Source organism: Sinohyriopsis cumingii, chromosome 17, assembly GCF_028554795.1.
Source record: "Sinohyriopsis cumingii isolate HCF-2022 chromosome 17, ASM2855479v2, whole genome shotgun sequence".
NCBI lineage: Eukaryota > Metazoa > Mollusca > Bivalvia > Unionida > Unionidae > Sinohyriopsis > Sinohyriopsis cumingii.
This window is the reverse complement of record NC_142977.1, coordinates 3,174,693-3,183,473: the sequence shown is the minus strand read 5'-3', so window position 1 is coordinate 3,183,473 and position 8,781 is coordinate 3,174,693. Positions and strand designations below refer to the sequence as shown.

Here is an 8,781-nt window from a genome sequence, read left to right as displayed (position 1 = left end):
ACTTAATTGGTAAAAGTATAATCTAATATCATACAAGTAAGTTTACTAATTCTTTAAAAATGAAAATGCATTTCTAAATTAATTCTCAATATAATGTGATTAATTGCATATAAAATGCTTGTTAATAACGATTATGCACACAATAATTTTTTATTATAATAACTGAGTTCTGATAAAATATTTAACATTTGTCATCGATATATAAGATTTATTTTACATTTATTTATTTTCGATATCTTAAATAAAAGTGCATTAAACATAACACAAATATTGATATAACTGTTTATCTCTATTTAGTCATAAATTATATATATATATATATATATATATATATATATATATATATATATATATATATATATATATCTGTGTGTGTGTGTGTTGGCAGGTAAAGAAATTATGATAAATATATATTTATGTTAGCATGTACAAAATTGTGATGGATAGATCTATTTTATGTTAAATTGCTTCAAGGTATAACGTTAGTAATTTTATTGCAGTACAGTTTTCCATCTCATATTTTTCCGCATACGCAGTGATTATATCAAATAACATTTACATTTATTGGTCGCTTTTCATCACGCGATCAAGAAGGCGGGACATCAGTCAAAAAGATAATTGGTCAGTTCTGGTACTGGCCGTCGTGTGTTGGAATGATCTAAATAAATAGGGCTTTGTTTCTTCTCTTCTTAGTTGTGACAGTGTCGGAGCAGGAAACGGTAAGTTTAATTATACTAATCTGTACAATACTGATTATGTTTACCACAGTGACTTGCCAGGCTCTAACTTCAAATCAAACTCGAGAGCACGATATTCACTGTTATACATCTATCTTAATGTTTCGTAAAGAGTTTTTGGTATGGTTCTCCTTCAGAAATCCCTACAATTTGGAATTGCTATGGAAGAAAAAGATTACGAACTTAAACATTATCTACTTTGCGGTTCTTGTTTCATGTAAATATAAACGAAGTACATTTGCTCCTCTCAAGTAGAATCGCACGCGTTTGTTACGTTAGTTTTCTTGTCTGTGGTAGTGTAAATAGATATAGCTTTATCTCACGAGCCCTACGTTGAATTGCATATAGTCACGCTAGCTTTTTGAATGTCCTCATAGCTATATTACTTTGCACTAAACTATTAAAGGTACTAACATTTCGTTTGGAACGCTTAAACTGATTGATGAGAATATGAAATTCTTACATATGATAAACAGATTCCTAATGAGAAATAAATGTGGTAACCATTACAATGACACTGCCAGTATTCGACATGCAAAGACAGCAACTCCAACGATACAAAGATTCTTTGATAGCTTAAATGAAGATCTTGTAAGAAACACATTTACCTCACTCTTCGTTATCAGAAAGGATCACCATCTATTTGATCTTTTTTTAATACGTGGAGATGGAATTGATTAACAGGATATTAAAACTATACCAATATTCAATAGATGCTACCCACACCCCTTCCTGGGGGTATTATTTCATAATCATGACGTTGAATTATTAAAATGTGTTAGGTAGCTTGAACCTGTTTACAGAGAGTTAAATAGAAAACATTTAGTGTGAAACGGTATAATTATTTTCTATGTATCTATCGCTGCAAAATGTTTAGTTTTTTTTTATGTTCCGCACATCATTCGTTTCAATTTATTACATGATTTTTCCTCATATATTTTTACTTGCGCGTGTGAGCAGTTTTATGTATAGAAAGAATGGTGCTGTATACACAGAGGCAGTTTCGACACGGAAATTTCTTGCACGGTGCTTTCTGTGCCAGTACATGAAGAAAACATATTTTATGCACACATAACGGCACTACGCTGCTTGAGTATTAGTGCCGTCCACGTTTTCCATGGTTATCAGCAATAACATATCAATTTCAGTATCAAGGTTGATAGTCACATCGGCAAAAGCTTTCGGTTGTATTCCAAGCAAGCATATTATCAGAGATATCAGGGTAGATTCAGCATGATGTCGATAACCTGTATGATTGTACGCAAGATGCAGCGCGTATTACAGCAACCACTCGCAACACGGGTTGTCATTGCGTGTAACATGTCTTAATGCTAGTGTTGGAATACACCTTGGTGTTAGAATGCAAATCAAGTCCATCCCGAAACTGCGTTGGTGAATTTGTCCAAGTTCTCGAGAAACTTCGGAAAAGCGTGTCGATTGTGATATTAGCAGCCTCAGTGTTATTATGGCTCAGTATTTTCAAGGCATTACTCCAAAACCATAGGTTTTAGATTGTTAACATATCATTTGCCGGTGAATCGAGATTTTTCGGGTGGTTATGAGATATAATCAAGTATCAACCCCAAAATGATCTAAATGTCCTTTCCTGACAATCTTGTTTGTCGCTACGGTCGTTGTGTTACGTGTTTAGGTTCGAACAAACAGTAACACAAGAAACGGTGAAAACAACAAGCTTTGAAATATTTATCAAATAATTCATTTCCCTGAAAATATACGGTAAAAATGAAAAAGTAAGAATTTACCTTTATAAGGGTCAAATAACAAAAATAATCCAAAAATAATTTACGAATTAAATTATAGAAGTCATTTGATGAAATGTTCTAATGAATTCAAGTTCGAGACCAGATGAAGAATCCAAGATGGAAGGCGACGACGTATGCTGTATCCGGCACAGTACTGATGTCTACAGTCTCTTGTAGAAACACAAGATAAAACACTCCGGTGTTAGAAATCCATACAAAGTCTTTAAGAAACATTTTGGTTAAAGAATTCTGTATACTCAAAATATTTCCAGAGAAATGAATTAATCTTTTAGAATCCAAATAATTGGAAGATAAATTATAACTCCAGCTGACACAACAAACATTCAGTAATAACAAATTCTACCTTAGTAGTCTTTGATTTTGATTTTACATCTTGCCGCTGAAAATAAGGGGCTTGTGGTCACTAAACCCAATTATTGAAAAAGGAGTAATAACAATTTTAAAGCCAAACATTCCTTCTCGAATGATGAATCATTTCTTTGATGCTTTTTTAATTTCTTAGAATAATAGCACGCTGGATGATCAATACCATTTTCGTCTTCTTGAATCAAAACTGCTCACTTGCATCAACAGACAGTTTAAATGATTGGATGAAATGTCGAGCTGTAAGACCTGGCGCGCTTTTCAGTATGGCTTTCAACTTGTCAAAGCCTCCTGCCATATTATAGTCCAGATGAAATTACTTTTCTTACTTTCTTTCTTCCGCTTGTAAATACATTTGTTCTTTTTGTAATAGCATTTGTCTTTCTTTCTCTCTTTCTTCCGATTGTAAATGCATTTGCTCTTTATTCCGATTTCATTAGTTCGTTTTCTTTTTTGAATTGCTACTGCATTTGTTTTTCTCCTTTTTCTTTCTGAAGTTCTAGCTTCCTCAACCCCAATTCCAACTTGTATTTGAATTCTATTTTTTTTTTCTTTTTATATCAGAGTGTGATACAGGTACATTGATCAAAATTAATGCACTTTTATCCAAAACATCCTTTTCTACCAAATAGTGAACCAAAGTATTGCTTATTTCCAATTTTGTTAAGGAAGCCTTTTTACCTCAGAAAGATCGTCTTTTCTGGCCGTTCAATCAATTCATCTCTTCTAAAAGATCTAATTGTTCCTGGATAGGATTTGAAATAACTTTTGATGACAATTTAGAAAAAGCTTGTCGATTTCAAAACATGGTGATTTCAAATTTCAAAAAGAATGTTTTCTGAAATCTTTCTGCCACAATTCAAATTTATCTGAGAACGAGCTCCCAATTCTTATGTTACTTGTTGAGGCTCGAATAAACAGTGACACAAGAAAGGGTGAAAACATCAAGATTTGAATAATTTAATAAATAATTTATTTCCCTGGAAAAATACCGTAACAACGAAAAAATAAGAACTTATATAATCAAATCCCTAAAGCACTCCCAGAAAAATATCCACGAATTAAATCTTAGAAGTCTTACTAATGAAATGTTTTAATGCATTATGTTCGATCCCCGGCGAAGAATCCAAGATGGAAGGCGATGACATATGATGTATCTGGTACAGTACTGTTGTGTACAGTTCCTGGTAGGAACACAAGAAATAACACTCCGGTGCTGGAAATTCGAACACAATTTTTAAGAAAACTCTTTGATCAAGAATTCTATATAAGCACTCTCAATATTTTCAGAGAAAGGAATTAATCGTTTAGAAATCAAATAATTCGAATAAAAATTATAACTCCAACTGACACAACAAACACCTTCCAGTGTAAAAGCCCAGCTCTAATTATTTCGCTAAAACAATGTAGATCCAGTAATTTTAAGGCGCATAATGGGTGCCCATATGAGGCCTTTAGAAGTGGAGGGTCACGTAACCAACACAGCCTCGATCTCAGCCTTAGTATTCCCACAAACAAAATTAATAAAAACTTGTTCACGTGATCGTTACTTATTTTGAATTAAGATCGGGAACAAGGTAAGCCTTATTTGTTTACTAAACTAAACAGTCAAGGACAAACATATTTCTGGAAAAAGTATGAGCCCCTCGTTAACAGAACGACATTATTTTGGCATATAATGAAATAAAATAATGGAAAGATTTAAAAACTTACAAACAATTAAATCAGATACAGATTAAATAAAATATACATAACAGCTGGGCAATGTAAAACAGGGTATATAGAATTAGCTTTTCCGTTGGCGGCATATATCCTCATTAGCAACCACGTTTACGATTTCGACCTTACTGCGTCGTGGATGAATCTGATTAAATAAGTGTACTTCAGTTTGACGAAGCTGCCTCATGCTCTGGCTTGGCTTCTACGGCAGAAATACTAGTAGAGCAAGTATACCTGCTTATGTTATAACTCTTGGTATCGAAATTCCGTTTCTTCGTGTGGATTTCTCAAGTTGATACAGTTTTCCACCTATGGTTCATCTGGAGGATGGTTCCTCACAATCAGACGTGGCTGCTATACGTCCTATTAGTGCCAAGAATATGTCTTTTTCTACCACTTGGAGAACGTATCCTACGTTCTCTTAATCTGTTTCACAGTCGACATAAGTTTAATTGCTTATTTACTGATAAATATTTTTACAATAAATACACTGTCTTTGTTGTTGTCACTGTCTTCGCAGGATGTTACACTATTTTCAAGACCTTGCTGGGTAACTCAAAGTCTGTGACTCATATATATCTTTCAGGACTTCATATAAAAACAGTATATGATTTTTGTCATAATCTTCGCTAAGTGTTTATTTTGTTTACTCCAACTTACTTAAAATATAATGCAATTTGTTTTTAGTGTTTGCGAAAACTCGATATAATACACTCAAAATAGAGCGATTAAATAGTTTTTTTGACGCTATAAACTCATGATGAATCTGATAAAGTTTTTCTCCCAATATTAGATTCAGACGCGAATTCATTCACAATATGTATGCATGATCTCCTCTGGTCTCGAATGGCAGTATACAAAAGTCCACTAAAACTCTATAAAGTTTCTTGGCATATATGTCACAGCGAGTTGTATAATAATGGGGTGTATGAGACCACGCTTAGCTGGAACGGATCTTCTGACACGGCCATCCGAAGAGGAGTGGTGGTACTAACAAATAATATATTTGTGCACCATTATTATTCCGAGATAGAATGAACGTTTAAGAAGTTGAATGCGGTTTATTTCAAGGTGAGTCAACAGCATACAGAAATATTCCAGTAACCTATATATTTGACGAAGGGAGAAATAACTGTTTGAAACTAAATTGCTGCCATGTCCTCCGAATCCATTTACAAATACTCTAATCGTGTCACTAAACGTTAGATAGCGAGAGAGAGACACAAAGAGGCATATATATATATGCATGTATGTACAGCGAGAGAGGGAGAGAGAGAGAGAGAGAGAAAGAGAGAGAGAGAGAGAGAGAGAGAGAGAGAAAGATTGAGAGAGAAAAAGAGATAGAGATAGAAGTCGATTTGAACAATTCTGATTTATCGTGCAGATACCAAACGGAATGAGATACTCGATCTTTTTGTTTGTAGTGCTTGGGTTGCTCAGCACTTTTCCAGTAACCAACTTCATTCACGGAAGACTGATAATCCCAAGAGTGATGATTCCAGGACCACTAGGGTTACAAACCGGATATGGATCTATTTTTGGAATTCTTGGTGTTTATTCTCTCATTGAATACGTGCATATTCGACATCTTTTCTGTCTATCTGTCTGTCATCTTTCTGTTAATCTGTTGCTGCGTTCATTCGTTTATTTTGCATTTAAAGGCATTTGTTGCATATATGTGTGTATGTCTATGTAGGTATGTCTGCATGTATGTATGTATGTATGTATGTATGTATGTATGTATAACAAGATAACTGGGTGGGATTTCGGATTCACAACAGAACACTTGATGGTGACACAAATACAATGTTGGTAATGAACGACTTGAATGAGGAATTTTTTATGATTACCATGTGCGTGTATATGATCCAAATTTTGGATCAATTAACATAAAAGCGCAAGGATTTAATAATGAAAATGCAAATAAATGACCTTACGCAGTACTAGGACTAGGAGTGAATGATTCAGTGGAATCACAACGAAAGGATTGATGTGTTTTGCTCATAAAGTAAAATAAATTTAGTATTGTACTCGACATATAGTAAAATGTATTCACTCATATGGTGAAATAATGTAAACGAACGGGACAACTATACAAATCAGCTTTACAGGGCCCAAAACACACTGGGTTTTATAAACAGCCCAAAATTAGCCCACGGCTAAAATATTACATGTATGGAGTTACACACTCCATCACCAGCACACTCGGCTACCAGTCACACTGGTCAATCAAGCAATAAGTATTCCAGGTTGGTAAATCAAGCAATCAGCGCCCACCATCTCGGTCAGCATCGCCCGATCACCTACTACTCGATCAGCTACACTGTTTATTCAGCACTACGGGTGTTATGGTTCAGCTTCACATATATTATGGTCCACTTCTATGGTTAGCATTGCAGTCCGCAGCTAGTACCACGTCGACTTTGATCACTCCGATAACTCGGATCGCTTTGGTCACTCGGGTCTGTCCGACCACTCCTATCACATAGGTTACTCGGGTCAGCTGAAAATATATCTAACACCGTGTACAATGCATGACACGAGCATATACGATAAAATGTAATGACGTTATTTACGGTAAGTTATACAGCTTACATTATTGGTACACTAATAACAAAAAAACAAACAGGCTCAGAAGTAAACCTAACCATGCCCGACAAGAGTTCTACGATGCTAAACGTTTCTTAGAAATGCAACTAATATAAACCCCTTGCAAAGCCACAAACCAGAATAGAAACTATTTGCATTACACTATGTAAACCGAAGCTACATATCAAACATACAAAAATATTAGTACAATAGTTATAACTTATACACAAGAAACTAAAAAATAGCACACCTCTATAGCTGAAGATGCCCAAGTCTCTAAAGTAGACCGCTCATTGATAAGACGTTCCGTAATGTAAATATTTAATCTTACGGTGAGGTATTTATACACAGACGAAGTCATCGTACATTGTGCGCTGAAAACATTCAGCTTTTCCCATTTAAAGCACTTTGCACGTGCGGCATATCATGAACCGAACTAACTATTTTGAAATATTGTACAATATACATAAATCAACCTCGGGTATCGTAGTATACACAAAACAAAACCCGAGTAGATGTATTGAATAAATGAAAGGATTTATACAATTCCGTGACAGTATGTATGTATGTATGTATGTATGTATGTATGTATGCATAGCTTTTAGAGCAATAAAGAAGTATTTTTTAATGATGCATTGGCTAGTTCATTGCTATATGCTGATTTTATGTCGGTGTTCTTAAGTTTAATAAAGTTTGGTTAAATTCTGATAAAATAACATGTTTTCTTTTTCAGTTTGATTTGTTGTGACCAATGCCTCGATGGAAATTATGTATTGGTTATTTCGTCTAAAACAAGATCATGCTCAAGTCATTGTCTAAAAATTCACTTTGATAATCTCTTCGTTGTCTCTTGATGTACTTATTGTTTCTATTGGCAGAGACACACAGTTGACATGTATACGTTCTTCGTAATCCATTTTGGTTATGATTAATTAGTTGATGCATGAGAAACCAAATGAAGTTAAACATATTCTGCTTACATAATGTTTTATTATTGGCTAGGTTATTTTCTTATTTCTTTACATTTCATGACTTGTGTTATTTTTAACATATTGTTAAATATTTGCAAAATTCGCTTTTATTTCAGCCTTCGCCATCCTTGTTTTAGGAATCTTGCCAGAACTTCTTCGGCTTAGAAATGTTACACCGACATCGTCTACAACGCCTACAACGCCTACAACAACGCCTACCACAACGCCTACAACAACGTCTACAACGCCAGCCCCAGGAGGAGCAGGGAGGGCGAGCCGTCCAAGGGTTTCCAACAAATAAAAAAAACTTCTATGAAAACTGAGTTCGAAGGGAGGCTGCTTTTCATAAATAAAGGCTTCCATGAATATTAATTTTTTTAAGTGGATTCCGGTGGATTCCGATAGATAAATAAAACCACCATGAAAAATTAACTTGAAGAGAAGGTTGATTATCAAAATAAATGCTTCCATGGATATTAATTTTTTGTTTTAATTTTTACGACCAACTAAGATAGAGTCCGCCCTCCATGCTGCTATAGTAAAAAAAAATCACTCAGTCAGGAAATTTTACACTAGAGTTTTTATTTTGTATTAAAATATTCTATCAAGACCAACTCG

General features: G+C 34.4%; 1 long non-coding RNA gene across 1 annotated transcript; it reads left to right on the top strand.

Annotated features, from left to right (window-relative positions):
• The first annotated feature begins 621 nt into the window (after nt 1-621).
• Nucleotides 622-8,552, top strand: LOC149777657 (uncharacterized). The gene is made up of 3 exons (XR_016415388.1): nt 622-719; nt 6,028-6,153; nt 8,280-8,552. It is a non-coding gene; the product is annotated as an uncharacterized LOC149777657 (long non-coding RNA).
• Nucleotides 8,553-8,781: the final 229 nt, after the last annotated feature.